The following is a 16,377-nucleotide window of genomic DNA, read 5'->3' as shown; positions in this document are numbered from 1 at the left end:
ACTCCAGCTACCGAAATTGGCTGAAATTACCATCATAAAGCACTGCCTTTGTACATTCAGGGTTGTATTCTGATCCCTGACCTGCAGGAACAGCATACTGATGGGGTAATATACACACGTACAGACTTTTCTTTTTATTGACAAGATGAATGGAGTTGCTTGAACAACTGTGCTCAGGCTGAAACAACTGCTGAGTTCCACCAGGGGCTGCTGTTGAACTTCTAAAAAAAGATCATCTTTTGGAGGAGAAGGGGGGTAGTGGCGGATGGGGAGGGAGGGATGGGAATGGGGGAAGAGGAATAGAAAAAAACAAATCTTGGAAGAAAACCTGACATTTCTGTCTGAGGTGAAGCATGCTTTGCTGATGCCACACATGGAATGTTTCGGAAGTGTCAGTAATAAATACTTCTATCAGAAATCTTCATATTCTATATTTCTGCTTATCATACCCCAAGGAGAGTCATACAAAGACGTAGCTGTCAGGGTCTAATTTGGATCTGAAAACTATGGCGGTTGTCAGGCATCTTTTCCCATGTGTGATATTTATCTTCTCTCACAAACAAACTGAGTGCAGGGTTTTTAATTAATTTCCAAGTGCCTCCCATGGTAATTTTCCCCTAATATATTAATACGATGATTTAAACCATCATTCAGAGGCAGACTTTTGGTTGAAAATCACTAAAGGCTTAGATGGTGTTTAGTGTTATCAATAAGCTACACGTTCGTTGGTTTTCAGGGAATCAATAAAGTTGCCCTTTCCTCATTTTTACTTTTAGAGGCATCAATGGGATTTTATCTCTTTTAAGTTTATTAAGGAAATCACGAGTGAGCTGATTTTGTTATTTTTCCTCTTTTGATTGGAGGAAGTTCTTAGGCTGTTTCTTTTACTGCTGTGGAAGGCTTACTTTAAGAAAAGTTCTTGATTTGATGATCAAGGAGTGAATTTTCTTCTTTAAATAGTCCCCTTCAAAAAAAAACTTGATTTTTTAAAAATAAAGGTGCCAGAAGTAGGCCACTGAAAGGGGTATACCCCTGATATATACAAACCTTTTGGGGGAGAGCAAATTAATTTATCTTTTCTTTCCCTGCCCAATAGCCTTTTCAATAAAAGATGTGGCATAAAATGCATAATAAAAATTTTAAGGACAGGAGTAAAGTTGGAAGTGTAACGCATGTTTCTTAAACAGCATATTTTAACAACAAATGAACATATGTTAATAAGCTAACTTTAACCATTCCGCGATGTGTGTATAGATTTCAAAACATCATGTTGTATGCAGTAAATACATACCATTTTATCTGTCAATTTAAAAAATAAATAAATTTGAGAAAAACTCCAAGCAAAACAAAACAAAACAACCTAAATGAAAATGAAAGTGATGTCTTCTATAATAAGAAGTCACATTTAGAAGAGCTTTATTTATTTACTTTTGGCAATGCTTATGTCTTTATTTAATATTATTATACTCTTAACTAAAAGGTTGCCTCAAATTTTGTAAAGATTTTTTTCTCAATTCTCCTTTAGGATATTTGATTACTGGAGTGATAGGGCAATCTTTCAAGAAATATTTATCTTTCTCTGAAAAAGGCATTCAAACATCATTGAAAACCCATAGCAATAAAAGGTAGATTCCTAGAATGTTATATGAAGCTTTTAATTATCGTCAATTAAAGAGGAAATTTTTGGAAATGCATGAAACTCCTTCATGTAGAACTGGAGATTATATCTGTGACTTTTTTTCTGTATGAGGGTTTATTTCTTTCCTTCTCTCCTCAGTTCTCAGCCCCAGCCATAAAAACACTTTTCCTTGATCCATTAGGAAAATTTAATAACCAGATATCTCTCTAATGAGAAAGGGATTTTTAACTTTGGCTGCTCTGTGCTATTAATTTGTGTTTTTTTCCGGTCTTGCATGTTGTATGTAAGCACCACAAAAATATCAACCTTTTAAACAGAGATTGATTCTGACAGCTTTTATTTTATGTGATTTCCAAGAACTGATATAGAAATGCTTCTTAATTGAAATAGTTCTCCTTTTTTGGTTTTTATTTTATTGTCCTTTACTTCTAGACATCTTGTACATTAAATCAAAGGCTGTTTTAGAGACATGAAATGACAGCTTTTTCAGAGTCCGATTCTGGATCCTGATAGATCTGCATTTCTCAAAGCAGACAAGTTGCTCTCGCCAGCCTCGGAGAAGCTTCCTGCGTGATGGGCACGTCACCTAGAAACAACATAAACTGCAGGTTAATCACCGAGGAATGGCTCATGTCAATTCCCCACTGCCCTGCTTCCTGTCTAAGAGGAGTAAAGCCAAGAGTGACTGTTTTCTTTGCTATTTAATTTAACAGAATCTGAACTCAACTTTAGTTTGAAATTATATTTCCTCTTGGCCAGGATGGAAAGGCTACTCATGTCATTTAGTAACGCGTTGTAAAGAAAAATCAAAGCGTCCTCATGGACTGTTTTTCCCTGTTGTATCTGCCCGTGATGAGAGAACTCATAAAGTGAATGAGACGTGACACAGGCATGCACAGAGAACCCATTTGTTACACTGAAATTCTGAGGAAAATGCTATTTGTGTTACTGTGATGTTTTGGAGTTAGAAAAGAGTTATTTGGGGGAAAAAGTGTCTTGATATCAGTGAGTAGAAATAAAAATGAGACAAGATACAAAAATATGATAGCACAGTAAAGAGCAGCACAACAGAACAGACCAGTTCTCCTTAGAGGTAGAAAGTAAACATCTTATAATGGGAACAGTAACAAGATGAGTATTAGAGATTTGTTTTTCAGTTCTACCTAACTCTTTGTAACTTTACAATGTAAGATTCAGAAATTGGAGCCAATTACCATAATATGTGGTGGTTTGGTGGGAGCATGTTCTACATCAGACAGTTAAAAGGTTTTATTGCTATTAGGAGCATGTTAATGCCCTTGATAATGTCTCTACTTGCTTTGTAATGTCTCTTGTTGAAGTATAGAATTCTTTTATCTTCTTATTACATTATGCAAAAACTTGAATTGAAAAGATATTTGCAGGAACATTTAAAGTAGTGCATCAATCAGCTTCAAAGAAGAGAAAATGTTCTCAGAATAGCTTATAAAAGGATAACTGTCAGTTTTATTTTGGATGAACAAAGGCGGCAACGTAAAAAGCACTTTATTGTAAAAGCATACTGTGCAATTCAATAAATATGCCATATAAATATAAAAGAGAAGAAAGTTCATAATTATCTGATGACTTAAATGTAATTTAAGTAATACTTTTAAAATGCGCCTAGCAGTGAAGTACTCTTTTTCTGTTGGGTTCTGAGTTCTAGCCACTAAGCCCCCATTAGGTGATAACTTAAATGTCTCTCTTTCTGTCTCTTTCTCTCTCTCTCTCTCTCTCTCTCTCTGATAGTGCAAGGATTTGAATGGATTAGTCATAGTCCTGTTTTTAATATATCTCTAAAAGATATAGAAAGGAGTGTGTGTGGAAAGCATTAGCAAAAATTTTAACAACCACTTAATGGTGCAGGCTTTTCAAAATGGTTTGGTCTTATCTACACAGTATTCAATTGTTTCTCATCGTCATTGCTGCTATAAGACAATTTTGAATTTGAATGTAACCGTATTGTGACTTGAAATAGCAGTTCCCAGTGTTTTATATTTGTTAGGAAAAGCCATTAGCAGTGCAGTTACTGGACTTTCTAAATCAGGGATGCTTTGTTACTTTTTATGTAAGGGTACTTACAATTTTCTTATAATTAGAAATCTTTTTTCTTATTTAAGATAGATGGTTTTTAACTGTAAATGCTAGCTATACAAGCTTATTTTTCAAATGTTTCCCAGGTAATGAACTCTCACCTCATAAATGCAGCGGAGATGATTCTTTCTGATAACTCTAAAAAACCTACGATGCGAGCTACCTATTTAAAGAAAATATTCAGATCCACATGGAAAATATAATATAAATTTTTATAATAGTAAAAAATCATCTATAGAACTAAACTTTCCTATAACTTATGTTTCTACACATGTCAGTATGCATCTAAGCATGGACAGCCAGCTCCCTGCATGTAGAAAGCACTTTTCAAGTATTTGTTGATAAAGGTTAGAATATAAAAGTATCCCAATCAGTAAAAATCTGTATTTTGCTTTATAACCTGACAAAGGGATACGAATCCCTTATTAAATATAGTAGTATACGTTTTCCCCCAGATTTGGGTCTTTTCAAGGCTCAAAACATTTCATTTGAAGTAAAAAAATCAGGTTAATTCATGCAACCACACTATTGTACCTTGTAAAATTATATTAGTGTTTGTAACACTTCTAAGAAATAATCTTCATTTATTTTAAAACTGCAAATATGGCACCTTATAATAATAAATTAATTCATAAGTTTATTTATGACATCATTTTGCTGGCGACTTGTTTTTCATGACTATTGTTCATGAATTCATTAAAGTAATTTTCCCCTTCTTTCAGTGGGTTTCCTACAGACTCTATAGTCACAGTACTCAGTCCACTCCTACTCTCTGAGATACCCCATTTTCTCATTGCTCCTTTCTCTTGGTCTGGGAACACTCTCATTTTGAAAGTACAAGGAAAATTATCTCATAAAAGAAATGTAATAACAACAGAACTTCTGAGATTTCAAAAACGTAGAATTCTTAAGTTATTGAACTATGGGAAAAGCTGTAATTTATAACCAGTAAGTTAGTATGTTGTACACATCTGTGTACTGTTTCAGAAAATAAAGGTTGTTACCATAGCAACTGCCACATAATATAGAACATACGTTATTTGTGAGATGCCAGGCTTCGTGTTTAAAAAAAAAAAAAAAAATCCCTCCTCATGGCTGCTCCCTGGTGTTGCAAGCATTTCAGCTTTTTCTTTCCTATAATAATGGATCCTCTTTTTTAGTGTCCTGTTATTTTAAGTATTTTCCTTATTTTTATTTTCTCATTCTTTTGGGGTTTGTTAGCTAAATTGGTAAGTTTGTGTAATACTGCTATGATTTGGTTGACTGCCTTGAAGACATTTCTCACCTAGTGGTAATTTATTAATTTTTAAGAAATTAGAGTTCCTCTTTCAGATACAGCAACATGTATGTGTTAAGGATACATTTAGTTACTCTGAAAACAACAGGTAAATGCAACTGGTAACTTTTTATTTTTTGGCCCTTTGAAGGTTTTTTGATTTTGTATTGTGTGACCACTATGCTATTTAACCACTTTTTAAAAATAAAAATGTCACCTAGGAGTATGTATGTATTTTACAGGTGTCATTTTTTATTTTAAAATTTGTGTCCCATTTAATTTCATTTGAAATTATCATATAATGACAAAATTTAACTTCTAAAAGAAGCGTAGATTTCCAGTCTTTTTTGGTAAGTGGTAATGCCACAGAATAAGAAAGTTGACAAACAATTCTGAAGTCTCAATTTTAATCCAAATCCTTTTAGTTTTAAAGGCAGAATCATGAATGAATAAAAGGAAGAAGGTAATAATGCAAAATGGAGGACGCTTCAATATGGCTGAGCAAGGGATCAGAATACCCAACCGCTTTGAAATTAGTCTGAAAACAGCTTGACACATTAGAGCAATGATTTTTGGACTTATTGTTCTCATCCACACTATGGTAGAGATTTTTGATATGTATCTGATAAGATTGGATTTCTTGTGCATGGTGAATTTTTAGCCCAGATTCAATACATTATTGCAAACATTGACATATTTTATCAGGTTAGAGGTTTTCCAAAGAATAGTATCTGAGTTTCCCTTTGCTGGGTACCAGCTTTCCTTAGAGACAGCTACCTCTGTATCTTCGGAATGGTTCTGTGTCACAGAAATGTGCTATATCAATCCTGAAAACAAAACACTTCTGGTGAAAAATGGCAGAATAGATAATACTCCTCCTTTCTTAAAAAATAATAGTTTAATCAATAACCTTTTATTAAACATCTACCATGTGCCAGGCACACTTTTGGGGATATAAAGATGAATAACGGAGCTTCCCTGTCTCCAGGGAACTCACAAATTTAATCAGGGAGAGAAGAGCACCATTAACTGACACAATGAGCTGTAAGCTGCAACCTGATCTTTCCACAGGCCTCATCAGTCAACAACAACAACAACAACACACAGTAATCATAGTCGACATTTATTGAACACTTAACTTTTTGACAGGCACCTCACATGTATTTTGTAATTCAATCCACACAATAGGGCTCCCAGGGTTTTTTTGGACAAGAAACTGGGCTTAAAGCATTTGAATAACTTGCCTAAGGTTACACAGTGGAGTAAGTAAGGGTTCTCATGCTTGTTAAACCCCTAAAATATTACCTAAAATAATATACCTTGACCACTTGTTACATTGGCACTGCTACCATCCCTATCCCTGGCACCTTTGCCTCTCACTGGGCTCTGCAGTAGCCACCTGGTAGACTTTCTGGTTGCCTCTTGGCCCTATAGTCCATCTTCCAAAGACTGGAAGTCTACTCTTCTTAAGCTCCCAGGGTGGCCTTGTAAGAACATAAGTCAGATCACGTACTCCCTGCTTGGACTTCTCCAGTGACTTCCCATTACATGCAGAACAGAATCCCAGCCCTTTCCCATGGCTTACAAGACCCTGCAGTTTGCCACCCTTCCCTGATCCCTTTAATTTCATCTCCTACTATTCTCCCTCTAGCTTGTTTATGATGCTTTAGACCAGGATCAGCACACTTTTCAGTACAGGGCCAGATAAATATTTTAGGCTCTGCAGGCCATACAGTCTCCCTTGCGGCTGCTCAACTCTGCTATTCTAGCATGAAAGCAGCCATAGACAATAAATAAGCAGATGAGCGTGGCTATGTTCCAATAAAACTTTATTGACATAAACAGGCAGAGGCTGGATTTGGCCTGTAGACTGGAGTTTGCTGATCCTTGTTTTAGATTTACTATTTTTTCTTTTTGTTCCTCCAATTTGCCAAGCCTTTCCTACCAGAGGGTTCACCTCAGATCTTCCCTGGGATGCCTGTTCTGGCCACTGCATCCTCACTGTGAATGAGAGACTGACCCAGCTTCTCTATTTAAGTGGTTTGCTCTACTCCTCTCCTACATCATTACCTACTTTATTGTCTTCACAGCCCTTATCACATGAAACATCCCATTAATGTATTTGCTTACTTGTTTCTCAACTGTGTCTCCCTCTGTAAGGGAACGTCCTATGAGGAGGACACTTTTTGCCTCACTCACTGTGGTGTTTCTACCAACTAGAGCAGAGCCTGTGGCATGAAACAGGTGCTCAGGAAGTGTTTTCAGTTGAATGCGGTACAAGCTTGACTGACTCTAAAGCTTGTGCTTTCTATGATTTCCCAATATTCCTCTTCTGGAAGAATGAGCTCCCACCAATGGTAATTTGAGGAATTTGTCACACTGGATTCAAGAGGACCTGGCAAAGCTTCACCTCCACGAACTTCTGATCGACCCCAGGGAATTTCTCTCATGGGCATGTGAATAAGGCTGACATCTGCCCCATGGTGTCCCGGAGTATTGATCTCTCATGCTGTTCATCACTGTCTTTGCTGACAATGTCCCATGGCCACTGGGTATCATCTCCTCCAGCAGGCTTCTGTGTCACTTCTACATAGCTTCACTCACTGAGCACCCTGAGACGCCACCTGTAGGTGTCACAGAGACCACCTGGCGATGCCATTGCCCCTGCTGCCACCTCTATCTGAGCACCACTGCTCCTGTCATGTGCCCAAACCTTCTGTTGGGACTACGCTTGCTTCTAGCCCCACTATGATGCCACCACTTCAATGAGGTAAGCTGCTTCTAATCGATGGTGGAATTAGGAAGATCACCCTCTTTGAATTTTCTCTCAACTTAGTGGTTCTGAATTAGTGTGGCTTGTGCTCCCAAATTGAATAAACTTTTACTTACCATCGTCTCTCTTCCTAGATGTAGCACCTGATGCTTACATGAGGCTCATTGTGTGCCTGGCAGTGTTGGGAGAGCTTTACATACATTAACTTGTGTAATGCTCACAACAGCCCCATATTATTTTCATCTCCACTGAGGCCAGAGAGGTTAACTGACTCACTCAAGGTGACCAGTAAGCAACAGAACTGAGATCTGAAATCAGGCAACTGGCTTTAGATTCATGCTATTAATCACCCATCTACAAGGACCTAGACATGTGTCCATGGGGCTAGGCTTGGGATAGATGCAAGAAACTGATACCACACTCCAAAGCCCTATTTCACAGTTACCCTGGGGCAAATAAGCATAGTCAGTTAAGTCTCTCAGTGCCATGTGATTCCTGGGTGCACACCACTGGCTTGCTAGATCTGTGTAATTATGTCTCAACTGAAGCTGAAGCAAGGACTGTTCTCCTCAGACTCTTCTTCAAGTAAGGTGCTAAGGTAGATGCTTGAACTGTGCCTTTAACACAAAGGAGTCATGAACAATGTAGAGAAGGAAGTGAAACTTGAACTGCGTCCTGAAAGATGAACGTGTTTTTACCAGAGACTTTAGAAATGGACATAACTAGACCAAGAGGCTAGTGCAACCTATATTCCCTGTAAGACAGAGAACAGGCCAAGGCATGGCAAGAGAGAAGATTGAGAAAGTAGAATGGACTGGATTTTGAAGAGCCTTGATGCTAAGGAATTCGGACTTTGTTTTCTAGGCAAAAATAGGAGTGGGAAGGTGAGGCAACTAGCTTTAATACGTGAAAGCTAGATATCAAAGAACTCCCTGATATTCCTGTTGAGTGGAGGTTTTGAATCTATGGTTCAAAGGCTTGATGTCTCCTTGGTCTGTGGGTGGTCTGTGGACTCACCTCTTATAATATTGATTGGGACAGGACTCTATCTTCTTGGCTGTCATGTAAGCTAATGATTGACAATGCCCCTTATCAGAATCAATTCCATTTTCCTCATTCCTTGTAATAAAGTTTACCCTCTCTACATCTGTTCCCACTGCCTGCCTCAGCAGTAGTGGAGGTGATTCCTGAGTGTTGTTATATTGGAGTGGCCGCAAGAAGTTCTAGAACTACTGTGCCAGAGGACCTCAGCCATGGAGATGATGTCACGCCTGATTGTCTTGAATGGCTTTATCCAGGTTAGCCAGTCTTCTGAGCCCTGTGCCAAATCTCCCAGCCACCTCCCATCTGGGATGATTACGAATGGACTCACCCTTAGTCTAGGAAGCTGCCTGGCAAGCGTGGTCATCTCTGATGACTTTGGAGACAGTCCAGTTTTCATGTCCACTAATTAGGCAGTTATTCACTCTTCATTTCACTTACTCACAGGGCTCCCTTCCGACCGGCACACTTCTGAAGTTCTTCTGGAACATCATGATGTTCCAGATGAAGTACATCTGCTTCCCTTTGGGAATCAAATGCCCCTTTGGGATTGAGTCTCTTTTACCCAAACCACTTTTGAATCTTGTCAACTTTGTCTGTAAGAAACATTTAGGCTTATCTCACTCTTATCAGAACAGAGGTCTTACATATTTGGCAAGTATATGTAAAACTGTAGGGGAGAGCAGCCCGATCCATCTACTTTATGTGCCCTTCCCACTTCACCTGCTTCTCCCCTAACCCCTGACCACCCCAGCTTAAGGACTAGAAAGTGAGGGGAGTGGAGAGTGATTCGCAAGGTGCAAGGTTAGTAGATCCCACAGGAGAACAGCATACAATTTCATGAACCTTGTGAGGAATTAGAAAGAAACAATTAGTCTGAAGAAACATTCATCATCCTTATAACTTATATCCTGTTTTTCCAGGGTTAATCCAAGCACATTAGTTTTTTTATTCCCGTTATGTTACAAATTTTTGAAACATGAGACCCATTTTTTTCAAAGGAAATTTTCAATGATTGCTCTATTAAACAGACAAAAGTGGGGCTGTGGTGGTTGAAGGAGGTGTGGAGCCTGGAGATCGTTCCTCCTAGTGCCCCTTTCCCTCTCCTATAGTACCCCTGCCCCCCATCAAAGGTAGGGCTCTGGGGAAATGAGGGTGGAAGCCTCTGTTCTACCCAACCGATTGATTCTGACATTCACTCTGGGAGGTGCAGCTTATATAAAAAAGGATGTAAAGGAACATTTTAAGAATGACCTATTTTGTCTTAATGGTGAATAACTCTAGATTTCCCTTGGTTACCACTGGAAATGGCGTGACTTCTTTAGGATAGTAGAAAGAACGAAACACAATGGTTCTCGGAAACATCCTTCTCGAGAATCTTGCTTGTGATTTTTCACTCTCAAAATTACTCTCGTAACGTATTGCATGCAATACTCTTCCCACCAAAAAGGGAAAATGATTCTTTTTCTTCAGCTCCAATTTTTGCTCTATTTTCAATGGTGGGGGTGGGAGTGGACACCAAATCACACAACATATCTATCTCACAACAACATACAAGTAAAAGCCAACATATCACCATTTTTAGCTGAATTCTAACCTTTTTGGGGAACTGGGAATATAAAATTTTGAAGTCACCCATATATTTAAAACTCAAAAGAGAAAACAAAGAACTTTACAGAAAGAAATTCAATAATAAAAATAGAGTTTATACAGTTATAATCAGTTCAGTTGGTGAAAGACAGTTGAGGAGAAAAGAAAGGGAGGGAGGGAGGGAAGCTAAGGGGAGACAGAGGGAGCCCGAGATGTGGAGTGGTGGGAGCTTGGGAGACAGGGTGGCTGGCTGTTCCTGAAACCCTGCACCTTTGGTTGCTTCCCTCTGTGGGAGCCCCATCCTCATTTGTAGGCAGTCCTTGCCTGGTGCTCAGCATCACTCTAGTTCTACTCTAGTGTGACTGCTGGAGCTGCTAGTGGCAACCCTTGCCATCTCAACTTGCCTGAGGCTCTCCTTGACAAGTTGGCTTCTTGGGAGGAGCCTTGTCAAAAAATGTCTACATCTTCCCCAGAATGCCTTCTCCAGATCTACTCTTTGCATGCAAGGGAAGTCCTTGTGCTGTGGTGCTTTTGGTCTTTTTGAAAAATGTTTTTCATGAATCAAAGGGAAAAGTAAAAATGAGAAATATTTGATTCTTTTCTGGGTCTTTAATTTTCTTCCAAAAATTTTTTGAGTACTTTTTTTTTCTTTCTTTTTTTTTTTTTCCCTTAAGAGCGCAGCTCTTGATGGAGAAGTGATTTTTCTAGGACAGTTTCCTAAACTTTAGTCATCTGCATACCTCTTTCGTGATCTTTGCTCTATCTGCATACCATCTGCGCTTTTTTCTCAATATTTTCTTTCTATCAATTTAAAATGGAATAATTTAGCCTTATTCTTGGATAAATTCTTACTATTTGATAAAATTGGTGAAATCACAAGTGTGTTATATTTTTTAAAAAACAGATAGCTTAAATATTGGGGTATGGGCAACTAAAATGATCTCACCAGTGACAAATCTTCACCAGTGACAAATCTCCACCGTTTGGGAAATATCATTTGAGGAAATGGTCTGCTACTGGCTTATGAATTTGAATACAAACCTAGGGGCTGATACAATTGTCCACTATGAACATCAAAGAGGAAAGAAATGGGAAAGCTGACAGACTAGGAAGGAAGCTATAGACCCCAGCATAGTATTTATTAAAACCTTGGAATTCCTTTCAAGATAAATTACATTTATATGTACTTATCATATATATGTATTATATTTACATCCCAGTTAAGAGTGATGAAGTTTTTCTAAGTCCATTGCCCAAAAGATGATTATCCACAAGGGCATGGGAAATGTGGTTTTGTCATTGGTTTCAGCAAGTCATTGTAAGGAGCATTTTCTTGAAGGTGGTGTGGTGGTCCTCTCATTGCTATGTATTTGTTCTTCCTAAAATAAGCAAGATTTCTGTGATTTAAAAAAAATCACACTACCTAATAATACTCTTGATCAACTGAGTACCTTTGTAGTTTCTCAGGAAAAAGATAAAATTGGGTTGTATTATTACTTTATGTTTTTCCCTTTGGCATGGAGTTTTCTTTTCAGATTCCAGGGTAAATAGAACAAAGGATCAGTTTTTATAATTTATTTTTTTTCAAGAGCATCTTCTGGTGTCTCATTATTTGGAGATAGCTGTGAAAAGAAAGATTGGGAAAATAGAAAGGCACAGTTCATTGTGTAATTCACAGTAACAGTAATTTTTTTGTTTATATGTCTGTTTGGATGCTTTTTTTCTGGGAAAGACAGAATGGAATAATATTCTCTTTTTCCTCCCTTTTACAAAGCTCATTGATGCAACACAATGCATGTTACATAATAATCACAAATATCATGACTTTGGGGAAGCAGGGTTTCAAGTAAACATGCTGTACAAAGTATTTTATGAAAATTTCAATTTTTGAGTTTGAGGATAATAAAAGGATTCCTTTGCCTCTTAGAAAAGAAATCCTAAAAACAAATGAACAAATGGACTCGGTCCATGGACACCTAGCCAAGATTATCTCTGAGAAGAATGACATGCCTTCAGCATGAAGTAGCTACAAGAAAAGGACATGTAATTAAGGAGGAAAAAAAATCAGAAACTGGAGCCATTAAAGAGACTGTGATATGAGGAAAACATTGTACAGGAGATATGACCGACGATCTCAGATCTGAGAACTGAAAGGGAATGAAACTAGTTAAAATTCCACTGCTTATTCGCTCCACGGGAGAAATAACATTCCTGTGCGATGCCACTTGCCACTTCATTTTTAGAAACAATTAAAAGATGCAAATATTTATGAATCACTGTGTATGTTGTAATCCGGTTTTGAAAACAAACATTGCCTTGTACTTTAGGTTCTCAATGCTGGTTGCTGTTGGGATTCAGGGGTTAAAGCAAGCACTTCAAAATGAGCTCACTACTGCTACCCAGACAAAGGGATGCAACTCTGAGAGTGTGTTCTGTTTGCCTGCAAGCTGTTGCCTATGCCAAATGAGCATTTTAAAAACCATTCAAATTAAGTTGAAAATTTGTAATTATATTTTCCCTTTTAATTGTAACTTATGCAAATGTTATATTCCAGCTGTACAAATAATTTTCATTTCAGACTACAACATTCACATTAAATCTAGCATGTAACACCCTGATACAAGATTTTTCCCAAGCTGTAGTTGCAGATTTAGAGGGCTAGAGTTGGCTCTGTTAGTTATGGCTTCCGTTGTTGTTACCCTGCAGTTAAGTATAGATTGCAATGTGGCAATAGAGAAGAGAAACACCTTTGCCATAATTTGCTGGACACAATTTATGAATAGAACACATAGAGAATGAGAAAGCAAACACAGACACAAAAAGGTGCAACATCTAAGAAACTTGGATGTTTGGTAAAGTGAATATTGTTCCTTGCTGTAATTGATGAATTCGGCTTGCAGGGTATTAGTTACAGGAAGGGAATACACGTGACTCATTTGTTAATTGTCAGCCACTTAGTGCAAACAGAAATTGAGTATTTTCCATTTTCAATGAAAATTTTACTTTGGGAATTTTATGTACAAAACCAATAAAATTTTTAACCAAGAGTGAAAGAAGCACAGATTGTTTTAAATACATGCGCACACACAGTATTTAAGAGATCACACATATCTGAGAAACAAAACAAAAAAAGAAAAACCCTATAGAAATGCAGCATATTGTTCTGATTTCTGAAGAGTTTTCGTTACATAAATTTGGGAAGGTTTTCATATTCTTGAAAACCTGGGTAGGGAAACACAAGGAACCTTGATTTACTTCTATCTAGTTCACTGCTGATCAGCTTTTTGTATTTAATGGTTCTAGAAGCAATGGAAGTGACAAAAAAGGAAAGTTTATGACACATCCTCAAGTAATTCACAGGCTTGTTTATAAACAAGGCAAACTAATAGAGTAAGATAGACTGTAATAAGATGATATGTGTGTGTTTATAGACCTAGCAGAGAGTTCAACACTTCATTACTCAGTTGGGCAAACTGAGATTTAGTGTGGCTTAGTGATTTGTTTAAGGTCACACATCTAATCGTGATAACAACCAACATGTTGGAAACCTAGGAGGTCTAACTTCTGTGCTTTGTTTTTTCCATCATTAAGGCATTTGTCAATTGAAAGCTGCACAACTAGAAATTATATTTGCCAAACATGGGTTCTTCCTATATTTGCCTGTGAAATGAATTTTGACTTAGAAATCATGTAGGTTTTTAACACCTGCCCAGGCCCTAGATAGAGATTGGAAGGGTTTGTTGATCTCTAGTTAGCTCTGATTAGTCAAAATTGATCTTTAAACTATAGAAAATCCAAAACAAAGATTTCATAGCCCTAAAAAGTGCGCTGTAAATCTGTACGCTTCAGGTCAAAGAGCAAATGATTAAGTCCAGATTGATTCTTATAGCAAAAGGGCAATGCAAGAAAATGCTGGAAAATAATGACTGGGGACAAAAGGCTCTGGTGGTGTATGAGTCATCAGCCTGGGACTGCTCATGGCCTGGGCTTTGTTCATTACTGCTGTTAGCACACATTCTGTTATGCAAGTAACTATGACAATGCCATATTCCCTTTACTTGTGAAAAAATGTTGGGACCCACATACGGCAAGAAAAGATTGATGATCTAGGGTTGGCGTATTGCTCTCTGTGCAATAATTTCCTACAGATGAGTGTGGGAATTCTCATTTCTCTGTACACTGATTGATTTATTCACTAGTTCGTGTATTTATTGACTCATTAATCATGCATTTTTGGGGCACTTACTATGTACCAGGCAATATTATGTTTAACACTGGGAACACAGACAGACAAAAGCAAAATTAAATCATGTATTTAATGAATATTTATTGTCTACATGTAACTCATGGTTTAATGGAACCAGAAATTCTTGACTTCTGGTCTCAGCCCTCATCCAAAGAGTGTGCTGCCCATATGTCCAAAGCTAGATGAGTTGTCCTATATGGCTTGGCATCTCTCGTTTAGCCAAACTGAGTGTAGACTCATAGATGCAGACTCTCCTGCATATCTTACCAGGAGGGCAACCCTATATCACTGAAGAGATACAGCATCTTCCACAGTAAAATTGTGGTTAAAAGCATGGACATCAGAGTTAGACATGTAGGAGTCATATCCTGGCTCCACTGCTCACTAGGTGAGCATCCTTATTACAATTGCACTTTTCTCATTAGTAAAACGAGTGCAATCTGTAAAGATGGCAGTGAGGATTAAATTTAAATAAATAAATAAATGCTGACACTTAGTAAGACCTGACAAATGGTGGTTATTAATAACATTGTGCTAAAATTTGCTCCTCTTTTAATACCCACTTCCATTGGCAAGTGATGTCTCTTGCTTGCCCTACATTAGCTCCACTGTGTCCATGGCATTATTTAGCTGTGTGAGTACAAACTTAGACACCTGGAATTTGCACTCATCCTCTGGTTTCCTTCATTTACTTTGAAATGCTGCTGATAGTTTGATTTTCTCATTGTGGTAGTGGGAGGCTACTGAGCTCATTTATGGCTATTTTCTGGAGGGCATTCTGTGGGGCAGCCAGGAAGAAAGACGACCCAGACTGGCTTTCTGCAACCACAGCAGAGCGATTTCTGGGATGTAAATTGCATCAGAGTTCTTCCATCTTTTCTCCTGGTCCCCTCTACAACCTTCACTTTCTACTTTCTTTTCGCCCTCTCTTTCTCTTCTCTCCATCTACTCTTTAGACATTTACAAATACACATTAACTTCACAGTTCCTGACTAGGACATTATCTTTATTAACACTTGCAATTTGTGTGGATTATAGATATTTTCATGACCTCTTTAGTGCCCTAGGATATGCCACTGCCATTTATTTGTATAGTTTCCTACTTCGATGAAATGCAGATAAGTTGCAAAATCTGCCAAAAATTGTTGTCCGCAGGATATTGGGAAACAAGCACTTCCACAGTTAATTGTGTGTGCATTTTTAATCATAGTCTAATAAATTGGCTTTTTATTTCTTTAAGTGACTCTGGGAGAAGTCTCAGAATATTAACATTTTTGCTTCACTTGGGGACATCTGCTCATCCTCAGAGCACATGCAGAAATCAACAAGATTGGGTGGGCGTGGGGATGTTTTATTTATATTTCAGAAATAGGAGAAATTATTTCCTTCAAGCCTTGGAACCATATTAAGCATGTAGGGTAAGAAAAATTCACACACTATATTATAGTACCCCAGTGGGCTAGGACCCACAATGTAACATTTTCCCTATCTTGCTGTCTTCTTTTTCCTTTGGGAGAGAGGTCTCTATCCAGAGCTTCTCAGACTACAGGGCACATAAGAATCATTGGGGTGTCTATTAAAAGGCTGATTCCCAGGTTCCACCATCCAGGGATTCTGATTCATGGGATGAGTTGGGACCTGGCATCCTGCATTTTACATCAAACCACTACACAGAGTCTACTTGACTATCTCCTTTGATT

General features: G+C 37.9%; 1 long non-coding RNA gene across 1 annotated transcript; it reads right to left on the bottom strand.

Annotated features, from left to right (window-relative positions):
• Positions 1-2,041: 2,041 nt before the first annotated feature.
• On the bottom strand, positions 2,042-9,288 carry LOC105547778. Its single transcript, XR_001007271.1, has 2 exons — positions 9,173-9,288; positions 2,042-2,225 (listed from the first exon to the last, which is right to left on the bottom strand). It is a non-coding gene; the product is annotated as an uncharacterized LOC105547778 (long non-coding RNA).
• Between the last annotated feature and the right edge of the window lie 7,089 nt (positions 9,289-16,377).

Source organism: Mandrillus leucophaeus, unplaced genomic scaffold (assembly GCF_000951045.1).
Source record: "Mandrillus leucophaeus isolate KB7577 unplaced genomic scaffold, Mleu.le_1.0 Scaffold397, whole genome shotgun sequence".
Lineage (NCBI taxonomy): Eukaryota > Metazoa > Chordata > Mammalia > Primates > Cercopithecidae > Mandrillus > Mandrillus leucophaeus.
Note: the sequence above shows the minus strand (reverse complement) of the source record. Positions and strands in the feature narration are given on the sequence as shown.